Genomic DNA, 14,602 nt, shown 5'->3' on the forward strand with positions numbered 1-14,602 from the left:
ATTGCAATTTAATTGGAAACTACAAGTACCCACTAACAATTATCAATGAAAAACAACTCAATTAACAGTATCAATCATAAAAAATAGCAATGCACTAATAAAAATCCAAGATCCGTAAAGTTCATAATATGAGAAGAAAAGGGAAATAACAAGAAAACATAAATTCAACACAAGATCTAAACAAAATGAAAACTAGAGAACTCAAATTAAGCAATTGAAACTAAAATGAACAAAATCCAATTCAGAAATTCAACAACAGAAGATCAAATCAAACTAGATCTAGAGAGGAGCAAGAGTTTCCCTCCCTAGAACATGAGAACTAAAACTAGCTCAAATTATGTGTAAAGTGTGAAATGATTGATACCCCTTTTTCCCATAGAGTTCCTGCATCTTTTTCATGTAGAATCCACTTGAATTTGGGCCTGGAGCTCCTCAAAAATCACTAGCCACGAGTTTATTAATGAGGTCACATGCCGAGCGTCACGCATGTGCGTCATCTGAGTTTTACAATCCACGCGTACGCGTCAGGCACGCGTACGAGTTGGTGTGATTTTTGCTCATCCACGTGAACGCGTCAACTTGCACGCGCCACTCCTAGCAACATGCTCCCACGGTGCGCGTCGACCACGCGTGCGCGTCGCAGCCAGTTTTCCAAAGCTCCATTCTTCATGTTCCTTCCACTTGTGCATGCTTCCTTTTTCTCTTCTAGGCCATCCCTGCCCTATAAACTCTGAAATCACTTGACAAGCATATCACGACATCGAATGGTAATAGAAGTGGATTTAAATATAGCATTTTTAAGGTAAAAGAAGCATGTTTTCAATCATGAAGCGGAACTAGGAAGGAAACACAAAACCATACATTTTATATGAATAAGTGCGAAAAATATTGATAAAACCCCCCGAATTCTACAAAATATAAAGTACAAAATTGGGGTTTATCAACTGGCTTCAAGCTTCCAATTTTTTCTTCTTCCCTACTTGAGACTCAGAGGCTATCTTCTTCTCAAAAATGGAAATGAATCTTGTGCCTTTAAGATAGATTTGCTTCATGAACCGAGGCAGATTGTTTCTTTTCTTGGCAAATAAGATTTTGAAGTTTTTCTTCAAATCATGCCTTCAATGGCAAAAATCTTGCTTTTGTTTTCTTCAGATCTTCACCTTTGTAAAGATCTTCAATAACCTTTCTACTTCATAGCCTTTTTCTTCATAGGCTTCTGATAACTTCTTCACTTTTCTTTCCTGATGGATGTGACCGAAAGCAAGAGAGAGGAGAGAGAAGAGAGAGAAAACTTTTGAAGGAAGCCATCAATGCAAATTAAATTGAATTGAATTTGGAGTTTCAGTTACCAAGGGTGTAGTAACCAAAGCATGCTTTTAATGAAATACCAAATTCAACAACTCTATTTCTCCCCCTTTCATTTTGGATCTTTTTGCATAGATTTGAAAAATCAAGAAAAACATCATTCTTATGAGCTAAGAAAAGAATCCATCCAAATTTAGTATAGTCATGAAACACCACTAAGCTATAGTGCTTACCACCAAGACTTTGAGTCTTATAGGACCAAAACGATCAATATGTAGCATTTTCACTGTTCTTTTGGTTGAAATGTCATCCTTAAATTTGAAAGAATTTTTATCTTGTTTACCCAATTGACAATCATCACAAGTGATATCTTTGTCAAATTTTATTTCAGGAAGACCTCTAACCACATTCTTTTTCACAAGCTTAGAAATTTAAAACATGTTTGAATGTCCCAATTTCTTGTGCCATAACCATTTTTTTAGATTCCAAAGAAGTAAAACAAGCTACATTTTGTTCTTTTTAGTTCCTCTAAGGTAAGTCCATACACATTCTTGCATATTTTAATTTCAAACAAAATTTCACCAGATTTTTCACACACAACCAAGCATTCCAATTTCTTGAGAATAGCCAAACAACATAAATCACACAATTGGCTAATGTTTAGAAGATTGTGTTTCAACCCATCAACTCAAAATACACCATCAATAAAAGTTGAGAAACCTTACCTACGGCCACAATTTTTCATTGTCACCGCAAGTCACAAAGCTTCCATCGTATATACCAAGCTTGATGAAGAAAGTGGACTTTTCGGTCATGTACCTAGAACATTCCCTATGCAAGTATCACATATATTTCTTCTTCTTGGATACTAAGCAAAACTGCACAAATCTTTTGGATCCTTTGAAATTAGTCTTTCTTGGTTTTTCAAGTGCATTAAAAACACAAACAACCTTGTATGTTTTGTTTCCTACTTTCTTTTATCAATAAAACATTAAGAAGAAGAGTGACCAAATTTGTTGAAATTAAAACTGAGATTTGTGTGAGCATGTTGCTGAAAACGATTAAGACATGATGCTAAAGGTGATCAAATGATTTGAACTTTCTGGTATTTGAAAAAGGGTGTATTTTTTTTGAAAAATCCATCTCTAACATTAGTACCTCCTTTTGCAAAAAATATTAAACCAAAATTTCTTGCCACATATGGATTTCTAGAACGTGAGACTCTTTTGTGAAAGAAGAGTTTTCTAAAAACGGCCTCATTTTTAGAGATGTAACTCAGACCAGAGTTATTTGAAGCAGGTTCAGATTTTGAATAAGATGCATTCTTATCAAAATATGATTGTTCAAAGTCAGCATCAATGTGAGATGAATATCCAAAACCAGATTTATCAAAGGATGATTTTATTTTGAAGATGAAGCTATGAATTTTGCAAGTAATTTTTTCAAAAGTTGCATCATTTTTGTTACATCCCCTAAACTTGATTTTTCAAACAACGGTCCTTGATTAGCAAGTAATTTGTCTAGGTTGCTTGAACTATGTACAAATTTTGCTAAATCATTATTCAACCTTTTGATCATTTCATTTAATCTTTTATTTTCAGCAACAAGTTCTTGAGAAGGATCAATAATGTACTTTCCATTGAACTTTTCAATTTCAAATTTCAATAATCTATTTTCTTCAATGAAATCAAAAGCACATTTGGTCTTTTTCACCTTTTCTTTCAAAAACTCACTTTCAGCATTCAAAACTTCATTTTTAGATTTACATTTGTTGTATTTATTCAGCAGTGTTTCAGAAAGGTGAGTGAGATCATCAATAGTCACATACAAAAAAGAGATAAGTCATAGAAATTTACCTCTTCTTGTTGATCTTCATCAGTCATGAAACAGATTTGTGCTCTTTCTTCAGAGTCTTCTTCCTCATCTGAGTCAATCTTGAGATCCTCCTAAGAAGCCATAAGTCCTTTCATTTTTGGTTCCTTTGAGTTGCCACCTCTGCTTCTTCCTTTGAGTTTCATCATCCAATGATTCAGTGCAAGATTTAAGAGCCACTTCTTTCTCTTTTTTTTGTGTTTTGTTTTTTTTTTAATTTCATATGCTAGTAACTTTTCTCTCAACTCATTATAGGTCATTTCACTTTCCACTCTTTTGTCATGCTTTTCAAGATTTTCCTCACTAGCATCTGTTCAGAATGAGTAATCCCCATAGCTTCCAAGCTATTACTAATGATAAAGAATATCTCGAACATGTCATCAATTGATTCTCCTTCCTTTACAGAGAACATCTCATATTCTTTGCTCAGCATGTCACTTCTGGTTTCTTTTACTTGTGTGGTGCCTTCATGTGTGACTTGAAGATTATCCCAGATTTTCTTTGCTGTTTTACTTCTTGAAACCTTCCGATATTTCTTGAAGCTGATTGCACAGTTCAGCATGTTGATAGCATTGGCATTTAGTTTCCCTTTCTTTTTGTCATCTTCATTCCATTATGCTTCGGCTTTGGGAGAGACAACACCACTAGCGCCAGCCTTTGTAGGGACTTGAGGACCATTTATGATTATTGATACGCACAAAACTTGTCTCTCAACAAATTTTCTTCGGCAAGTGTACCGAATTTGTTGTCAAGTAAAAACTCACAATAGAGTGAGGTCGAATCCCACAGAGATTGATTGATCAAGCAACTTTAATTAGAGGAATGTTCTAGTTGAGCGAACCTGAATTTGATTTGAGATTTGCAGAAAATTAAATGGCAGGAAAGTAAATAGCAGAAACAGTAAATGCTAGAAATAAAGAGTTGAATGTAAATGGCGGAAAGTAAACTGCAGAATCTTAAACAGGAATGGGGTAATTGCTCATAAAAGTAAATGGCAGAAATTAAAGAGAATGGGTAAGATCAGAAATGGTGAGTTCATTGGGCTCAGGAGATGTTGCATTCTCCGGATCAAGTTCATTTTCATCTCTTCCTCAATCAATGCATTCATTGATCTCCTTGGCAATCTTAAGTGATCGAATTCCAATTTCTTGGTAATTCAATCTCTCAAATCTTGATCAATAGCCAATTTCTTGGTCAATTGCTCATGAGAAGAGATAAAGTATGGTCACTGATTATACCACATGCATTTCCCAAATCAAGTGTTGGTAGGATTATAGTCACATATCCATCCAAACCCAATTTGGTCCAGCATGAGAAAGCATTTCTAGCATGATCTCTTCATTCCTCTTTCAAGGGTAAGTGATAAAGGTAAGTGTCACTAACGTTGGCTATCAATTGACGTGGGAGTTAACGTTGCTCATGGTGGCTCTTGGTGGCTCACCCCAACGTTAGTGACAAAGGTAAGTGTCACTAACGTTGGCTATCAATTGCTCTCTCTACGTTAGCTTCCACGTTAACTAAGTTAACGTGGGAGTTAACGTGGCTTATGGAGGCTTGGCCAACGTTAGTGACAAAGGTGAATGTCACTAACGTTGGCTTTTCTTTTGCTTGTTAACGTTAGAGTCCACGTTAACTAAGTTAACGTGGCAACTAACGTGGCCAATTATGAGCTTTGTCCAACGTTAGTGACAAAGGAGAGTGTCACTAACATTGGCCTTGTTGTCTTCTTCCACGTTAGAGTTCACGTTAACTTAGTTAACGTGACTCTTAACGTGGGTTATGATGGCTTCGAGGGCGTTATTGGCGATTACTTTTCTCATTAACGTTGCAAGCTAGCTCCCATTCCACGTTAGTGGTCACATTAGTTAGACTAACGTGGCTGCTAACACGGTTCTTCCTTGCTTCCTTTGTCCTGAAATCAAGCAATAAAGTGCATCAAAGTTCTAATCCAAATCATGAGGCATGCATCCTCTAATTTGTCATATAATTCATGCAAAATTCTCATAAAATCATGTAAAGTGCACAATGTATGCTTGAATCAAGATGTAAGTGAATATCTACCCAAAACTAGCTTATTTTCTAAGAAAATGCATGAAACTACCTTAAAAACAGTAAAGAAAAGGTCAGTGAAACTGGCCAAAATGCCCTGGCATCACAACACCAAACTTAAAGCTTGCTTGTCCCTAAGCAAGTACTGGAACAAGAGAATGATGAATGGAATGCCAAGAGAAATGAGTCATTCTTGTGAAAGTCATGTTCCTGGTTTTATGGTAGTTTCATGCATAGCAACTTAGGTTCATTCCTTCACTGGCTTTCAGACCTTTATCATGTTCTAGAATACTCACTTGATTGCATCCCATGAGACTTTTATTCATTGATCCTTTTGTTGTCATTTCAGGGCTTATTTGTGTTCTTAGGCTAAGTGCTTTGTAAGGGGGCAACTCTTTAGAATAAGCTTTCAGCCAACACTCCCGAACCAGTTGGTTCAAGGTGCTAGGTGTTGAAGCACCCCTAAGGAATTACTTCCTCAAGTCTCTCCCCTATACATACACACCACAGGCACATGGTTTGTTTATTTTCTTTCCTTGAGGTCTTGGTGTCCAGTACCTCTTTGGGTTACTAAATGTTTTGTAGTAAAGATTGCTCTTGATAGTGGACTTTCAGCTGATAATCCCGGGTTAGTTAACCCAAGTTACCAGGTGATAAAGCACCCCTGAGAGCTTAGTAATCCAAGCAGATCCTTGGTACAGGAACACCACAGACACATCCCTCAAGACTCAAACCCTTAGTGCCTAGCCCCTTTTCTTGCTATTTTTCTTTTATTCTTCTTTGATTGTTCTTTCCCTTTTTCTTATTAGGATCTTGTTATTTAGCTAGTCTTATGGGGTGTGTTCAAGCATATGATTCATGACAAATAGTTGTCTTCCCACCTTGTGGTTGAACCAACTTAGCTAACTTATGACCACACCACAAACTCAGGAATATGAACTCCACTCTGGTCTTTTATAAAACACTCATTCTCTTTTCATTTAATTCAAAAGGACAAGCATACAAGTAAGCATAGTAAGGATGCAGTGACATCTAGACAGCACACATATGACAAGAGCAAATAAGCAACATTAAACTCTAATTATCTAAATTAATGAGCAACTATAAAATCAAGTTCCTTTGGACTTCCAAGTTTTAGCATTTTAAGTATATGGAATTAAGTAATAACACAACCTTCGGGTGATGTTTTCTTGCTATCTCCTTGTTGTTCTCCTCCATAGCTTTTGCTCCTTCACTTCCTTGGATGATGGTGCACCATTTCTTCAGAAGGTTCCTGCAAAGTTATTGGAAGTTGCTTGTTTCCAAAGCACTTGAGACATAGTTAGTTTGCATGTATGCTTGCAAATTTCTGAACTTAATTTGGTGTGTGAACACCAAACTTAGTTCTTTTGCCTAGTACAACAGATTGCTTACTTGCAGAGAGCCTCATATGTTGTTATTAACAAAACAACCATTAACTTCAGACTAAACTACTGCTAAGTGGTTCCCCTGATTGTTTGGAGCTAGCAATCTGTCATTGGAGTGTAGTGTGATTATAACTCATATCTTTGGTGGAACACCAAACTTAAAGCTACACTTTCACTCTTGGATTTGTTTTGGTGTGGAACACCGAACTTAGCTCCTAGCAATACAGGGGAAACAACTTGTGATTTTTATTGAAATGACGATAAAAAAGAAACTACCTCAGGTTGGGTTGCCTCCCAATAAAGCGCTCTTTTAGCGTCGCTAGCTCGACGATTCCTCCATTACTTGAGATGATACTTCACTTTGGGGTTTTCCCCCATGTTGCCCAGGTAGAGTTTGAGCCTTTGTCCATTCATGGTGAAAGTCCTCTCCGAACTTTTATCCATGATTTCTATGTGCCCATATGGCGAGACCTTTGTGACAAGGAAGGGTCCTGACCACCTTGACTTGAGTTTGCCAGGGAACAGTCTCAATTTGGAGTTGTAAAGGAGTACTTGCTGCCCCTTTTCGAAACTCCTTGGTGCCAGATGCAGGTCATGTCTTCTCTTCGCCTTTTCTTTATAAATCTTGATATTTTCATAGGCTTGAGATCTAAATTCCTCCATCTCTTGCAGCTGTAGGATCCTCTTTGCACCAGCAGTAATGCTGTCAAAATTTAGTATCTTAAGAGCCCAGAGAGCTTTGTGTTCCAGCTCCAGTGGTAAATGACAAGCTTTCCCATACATCAGTTGATATGGGGACATTCCAAGTGGAGTTTTAAATGTTGTTCTGTATGCCCAAAGAGCATCATCCAGCTTCTTCGACCAATCCTTTCTTGATGCACCCACAGTCTTTTCCAGAATCCTTTTTAGCTCTCTGTTGGATATCTCAGTTTGCCCGCTTGTTTGGGGATGGTAAGGAGTGGCCACCTTGTGTTTTATCCTGTATCGTAGGAGAAGAGCTTCTAGTGGTCTGTTACAACAATGGCTCCCTCCATCACTGATGAGTGCTCGTGGAACTCCAAATCGGCTAAAGATATTCTTCCTAAGGAAGTTCATGACCACCTTGTTATCATTCGTTGGAGTTGCAATAGCCTCCACCCACTTGGAAACGTAATCCACTGCCACCAAGATGTACTTGTTTGAATATGAAGTTGGGAATGGTCCCATGAAATCGATTCTCCACACATCAAACAGTTCTAATTCTAAGATGAAATTTTGTGGCATCTCATTTCTCTTGGGCAAGTTTCCAGATCTTTGGCATTCGTTGCAGCTCTTCACTAGTTCTTTGGCATCCTTGAAAAGGGTGAGCCAAAAGCATCCGCTTTGTAACACTTTTGCTGCAGTTCTGTCCCCTCCGAAATGTCCTCCATAGCAAGAGCCGTGGCAATTCCATAGGACCTCTCGTCCTTTCTCTTCCGAAACACATCTTCTAAGGATTCCATCTGAACACTTCTTGAAGAGATATGGCTCATCCCAGACAAAGTACTTTGCATCATTTATGAGCTTCCTTTTTTGATGTTTATTGATCCCTGGAGGTAGAGCCCCAGTTGCCTTGAAGTTGGCAATGTCTGCAAACCATGGTGCTTTGTGAACTGTCATCAACTGCTCATCAGGGAAAATCTCGTTCACACTTGTATCATGTGTTCCACCTTCCTCATGAGGGATTCTAGATAGGTGATCCGCTACCTTGTTCTCCACTCCTTTCTTGTCTCTGATTTCAATATTGAATTCCTGCAACAATAAGATCCATCTTATTAATCTTGGTTTTGATTCTTGTTTGGCAAACAAATATTTAAGTGCTGTGTGATCTGTGAAAACAATCACTTTAGCACCAATGAGGTATGACCTGAACTTGTGAAATGTAAAAACTATGGCTAGCAACTCCTTTTCAGTAGTGGTATAATTTCTTTGAACATCATTGAGGACTTTGCTAGCATAGTATATCACATGGACTAAGTTATCTTTCTTCTGCCCTAACACTGCCCCAACTGCAAAATCAAATGCATCACACATCAATTCAAAGGGTAAGTTCCAATCAGGTGGGAAATGATAGGGGCAGATGACAATCTTTCTTTCAAATGCTCGAATGCTAACGTACATGTTTCATCGAAGATAAATGGTGTATCTGATATAAGGATATTGCTCAAGGGCTTAGCTATTTTTGAAAAATCTTTAATAAACCTTCTGTAAAGCCAGCATGCCCTAAAAAACTTCTAATTGCCTTGACATCACAGGGTGGAGGAAGTTTTTCAATAAGTTCCACTTTAGCCCTGTCCACTTCAATGCCTTGGTTAGAAACCTTATGGCCAAGGACTATTCCTCCTATCACCATAAAGTGACATTTCTCCCAGTTCAAGACCAGATTAGTCTCTTGGCACCTTTTCAATACTAAGGCAAGGTGACTCAGGCAGCTAGTAAAGGAATCTCCGAATACCGAGGAATCATCCATAAAAACTTCAATGAATTTCTCTATCATATCTGAGAAGATAGAAAGCATGCAGCATTGGAAAGTTGCAGGTGCATTACATAGCCCAAATGGCATGCGCCTGGAGGCAAACACTCCATATGGACAAGTAAATGAAGTTTTCTCTTGGTCTCTGGGATCAACCACTATTTGGTTATATCCTGAATAACCATCAAGAAAATAGTAATATGCGTGTCCTGCGAGTCTTTCCAACATCTGATCCATAAATGGGAGGGGGAAATGGTCCTTTCGTGTAGCCTCATTGAGTTTCCGATAGTCTATGCACATCCGCCATCCTGTGACGGTCCTTGTAGGAATTAGTTCGTTCTTCTCATTGGGAACTACAGTAATTCCTCCCTTTTTGGGCACGACATGCACGGGGCTGACCCAGGGGCTGTCTGAGATCGGGTAGATTACTCCTTCCTGCCATAGCTTCATAACCTCTTTCTGTACCACTTCCTTCATGATTGTGTTCAGCCTTCTTTGAGATTGAATGGATGGTTTGGCATCATTTTCCAACAGTATCTTATGCATGCATATGGCTGAACTGATTCCCTTCAAGTCAGCAAGGGTCCATCCAATGGCATTGATGGAGCGCAGAAGTTGGTGAATTAAAAATTATTAAAATAGTTACGTTGCAAGTATAGTTCTTAACTCACCAAAAATCTGCCTATCAATTTAGAAATATGTCACAGAGAGTTTAAATTAAAAATTACTGGGAGTTTAAGTCCCAGGTCGTCTCCCAACGAGTTGCAGAAAAGCGTGCTATTTTATTAATCAGATGTTCCAAGAAGTTGAGTTAAGTAGGTGGAAAATTAAATTGAGAAAATTTAAATAATATGAATAAAAGCCTTGACTGGGAGTTGATTAGTTGGAATCTCTATTATTGATGGAATGATCTCAAGATTAACTTATAATTAATGATTGTTCTGTTTAGTTATCCTTTACTAGGTAAAGGAAAGTCAAACAAGTTGGAATGCTAGATCTATTCACGAGTTGTAACCCACTTAGTTCAAAGGGATTGGTGTTAGTGATTAGATAACAATCCAACAGTTAACCCAATTACAATTTTTCTTTCAATCCTTCCAACTCAAGAGTTCCTTTCAATCAACTCCCCATCAAGTGAGGAAACTACTCACTCATTGTAAATAATAAATCCATAACACATGAAAGGGAATTAAAAGAAGACATGATTATTGGAATGGAAAAATAAATTAAAATGGAAGAAATAATCCTTGTATTAATTAATCATGAAAGTATTCAAATGACAAAATTGAACAAAGCAAAGAACATGGAAGAATAAAACCAAGTTAAGAGAACGAACTAGAATGACGAAGTCTTGATGAGGAAATAACTCTTCTCAATGTTCCAATGCTAAGATCAATTGAAAATTAAAATTCTAAAACCTAGAGAGAAAAACCTAGAGGAGGAAAAACTCGATCTAAAACTTAAAACTGTGTAGAATGAATGTTGTCTTTTGTTTCTGCATATTCTCTGACTCTAGTCTACTGTTCCGGGCCGAAAAATGGGTCGAAATTAGGTCCAAAATCGCCCCCAGCGAATCCTGCAGATTATGCAGATCGCACATGTCACACGATCGCGTCATCCATGCAGACACGTCATTCGCGCTTTTCCTTGCCACGCGTTCGCGTCGTCCACGCTATCGCGTCGCTTGAGCTTTTCCAATCCGCGCGGCCGCGTGAGCCATGCGGCCGTGTTACTGCGATTTGCTCTCCTTCGCGCGGTCACGTGAGCCATGCGACCGCGTCACTTCTCGCTGGTTATCTCCTTAAATTCTTGTGTTCCTTCTATTTTTGCTAGCTTCCTTTCCAATCTCTAACTCATTCATGCCCTATAAAGTCTGAAACACTCAACACACAGATCACGGCATCGAATGGAATAAAGGAGAATTAAAAATACATAATTAAAGTCTCTAGGAAGCATTTTTCAAACATGTTATAAATTCAGGAAGGAATTATATTTTCATGCTAATTTAATGAATAAGTGGGTAAGGATCATGATAAAACCACACAATTAAACACAATATAAACCATAAAATAGTGGTTTATCAACCTCCCCACACTTAAACATTAGCATGTCCTCATGCTTAATTGAAGGAGATAAGGAAATAAGTATGAACATATAGAAACTCATGAAATGCAATGCAAGCCTATATATATATAAATAAAGGCAACTATATGATTTTTGCCCACTTGATCAAAGGTAAATAAGCTCTTCAAAGTAATTACAAATCAAATTCCACTAATTTTATCATTATACAATAAAACAAATAAAGGCGCAAGAAGATAGCCCATGAAAACAGGGAACATGAAAATTCAAGCATTGAACCCTCACTGATAATGTATGTACGCTCTAATCTCTAGTGTATAGGGTAATCACTCTATCCTTCTCTAATCATGCTTTCTAACTTTTGTTCTTCTCCTAACCAATCAACAACAGTTAATATACCACTGCAAACATCATGAGGTCTTTTCAAGGTTGTAATAGGGCTAAGGTACAGGTAGGGGTATACATTTGGTTAAGTGAGATAATAAATTGAATCTTTAATTAACCCAACCTATATATTTTTAATGTAATCTTAAAGTTCATACCTAGCTACCCAGAATTCCCTTTTTCTATTCATACTCATGTATCAACTTTATATTTGATTCTATCATATGTGCATTGATCTTTGAATTCTGAATTTAATATTGGGGTAATTTTTGTCTCCTTATTTATTTATATAATTTTTTTTTGACATTAAAATAATTATAGCTTATCAATGCACATAGATTTTTAATTCTTATAGTTTCACATGAGTAGGTATCCAAATTCCCATTAACTTCTCATGACACATTCCCTTAACAACTTTTGTTCCCACAATTTCCCATACTTAACTAGCACACACAATTCTATCTTAAGTTAACCAAAGATTCAATTTAGGATATACAATTGTTTTTCAGCTTAAGGTTAGTAATGTGGTAAAATATAGAACAAATGGGATTTAAAGGCTCAAAGTGGTTAACAAAGGTAATTGAAAAGGGTAGGCTTAATTTGGATAAGTGAGTTTAAACAAATAATGGCCTCAATCATGTGCAAGCATGCAAATATAATAAATATTGGACATATAAGATAAAACAAAATATAGATCACAATCATAAAGAAATAAACACACAAGAATGAAATAATTATGGTTAAATAGTGTAACCATACATAAAGGCTCAAATCTTTCACAGGTTGTGTGTTCTTTAGCTCAAATATCATGTTCCAAATACAACTCAAGCAAATTTATCATAAAATTTTGAAAAATTAGTGAAATTTTGTTCCAAAGATAGAGTCTTAAAAGAAACTTATTGTCTTTTCAATCAAGTAGAACATGCATGCAACTATCCTAACCTATGCAATTTATTCTATTCTATAAAAGAAAGAAAATCTAATTAAAATATCCTAATTATTGGTGCTAGGGAAAAGAAATTACCTCCGGAAGTTAGGTACTGACCGACCTCCCCACACTTAAGGCTATGCACCGTCCTCGGTGCCGTCTGTCAGGAACAGGGGTGGGCTGGTGGCAGTATCTCCACAGTCGGGACCGTCATGGCTCCCTGTGCTGGTAAAAGAAGTGGAGTCCGGGGTATCCGAGTTCTTGAAGTGTCCCTTGAGTAGCTCCTTGAGGTGTTTGAATTGGCGCTCGTTACGGCGCTCTCTCAACTTAGCTTTTTGTTCTTGCCGATCCAACCTTTCGATTATCTGCTGGAGCAATTTATCAGTTGTAGGTGCTTGTGGTGTTGAAGAAGGATTATCTTCAACTGGAGTAGTAGGAAGACTTGTAGTGGCTGCTGGGAGTCTGAGGTATTTCCCGTTAGAGACATACTGATCATCCCGTGGAAGCACGGCTTTGGTGTCCCCAGCTCTGAAGGAGACTCCGGCTGCTGAGACAAGATCTGAGACCAAGGCGGGGAAAGGTAAGTTGCCCGCAATTTGTACGTGTCCCATAGCATTCCGGATATGTCTTGAGAGATGCAGAGGTTGGTCTGTAAGGATGCATCATAGTAGAACAGCCATGTCTGCAGTGAAAGAGGACTCATGAGTGCTCGGAAAGACGTAATAGGACATGATCTGTGCCCAGACGCAATGATGCACGGAAAAATTGTCTCACAACAAATATCCCTTCGGCAAGTGTACCGAATTTGTCGTCAAGTAAAAACTCACAATAGAGTGAGGTCAAATTCCACAGGGATTGATTGATCAAGCAACTTTAATTAAAAGAATGTTCTAGTTGAGCGAATCCAGAATTTGGGTTGAGAGTTGCAGAAAATAAAATGGCTGGAATGTAAATAACAGAAAAGTAAATGCTAGAATTAAAGAACTGGAAGCAAATGACTGAAAATAAATTGCAGAATTGTAAGTGGGAATGGGGGATTTGCTCATAAAAGTAAATGGCAAAAATTAAAGAGAATGGGTAAGATCAGAGATGGGGAGTTCATTGGGCTTAGGAGATGTTGCAATTCTTCGGATCAAGTTCATTTTCATCTCTTCCTCAATCAATGCACTCATTGATCTCCTTGGCAATCTTAAGTGATTGAATTACAATTTCTTGCAATTCAATCTCTCAAATCTTGATCAATAGCCAATTCCTTGGTCAATTGCTCATGAGAAGAGATGAAGTATGGTCACGGATTATACCACATGCATTTCCCAAATCAAGTATTGAGAGAGTTATAGTCACATACCCATCCAAGCCCAATTTGGTCCAGCATGAGAAAGCATTTCTAGCTTGATCTCTTCATTCCTCTTTCAAGGTTCAAAAGAGATCCAAGTTTGAATAGCTTCTCTTCCAAGATAACTACTCAATTGGATGAAGATCGAAAGCTTTCAAGTAAAATCAAGAGAAAAGATAGAAGAAGAATAATGAAAATTAGTATTGATCCATCAAATTACAACAGAGCTCCCTAACCCAATGAAAGGGGTTTAGTTTTTCATAGCTCTTGGAAATGAAAACAAAGATGGAGAATACATCATAAAACTAGAAAATGCAGAGAAAGTAAAATACAGAGAGTAGTTCCCTTTTTCCAGCCTCCAGAACTCCCTTTACAATTCAAAGCTACTTCTATATATACTACTCTTCTCAGCTTCTAGTTTGCTCTTCAAGTCTTAGGCCTTTAGATCTTGAGTTTGAAGCAGTTCTTTTCTTCATTTGGGCTTGGCTTTACTTGCAGAGAGAAAGTGCTAAGTGGGCAGAGATTTCAGCTCAGGCGTTAGGGGTGTTAACATTTAGTGAAAGTATAAGTTCGAGAATGTTAGTGACACTTAACATTTTCACTAACGTTCCAATGTACCCCTTTGCCTCACGTTAGAGCCCACGTTAACAACTATGTTAACGTGGCTTCTAACGTGGCCTTGCCAAACTTCGAGAACGTTAGTGACACTCAACATTGTCACTAACGTTTCAGTGTGCCCCTTTTTGCTT

This window comes from Arachis ipaensis, chromosome B8, assembly GCF_059453495.1.
Source record: "Arachis ipaensis isolate K30076 ecotype BB chromosome B8, ASM5945349v1, whole genome shotgun sequence".
NCBI lineage: Eukaryota > Viridiplantae > Streptophyta > Magnoliopsida > Fabales > Fabaceae > Arachis > Arachis ipaensis.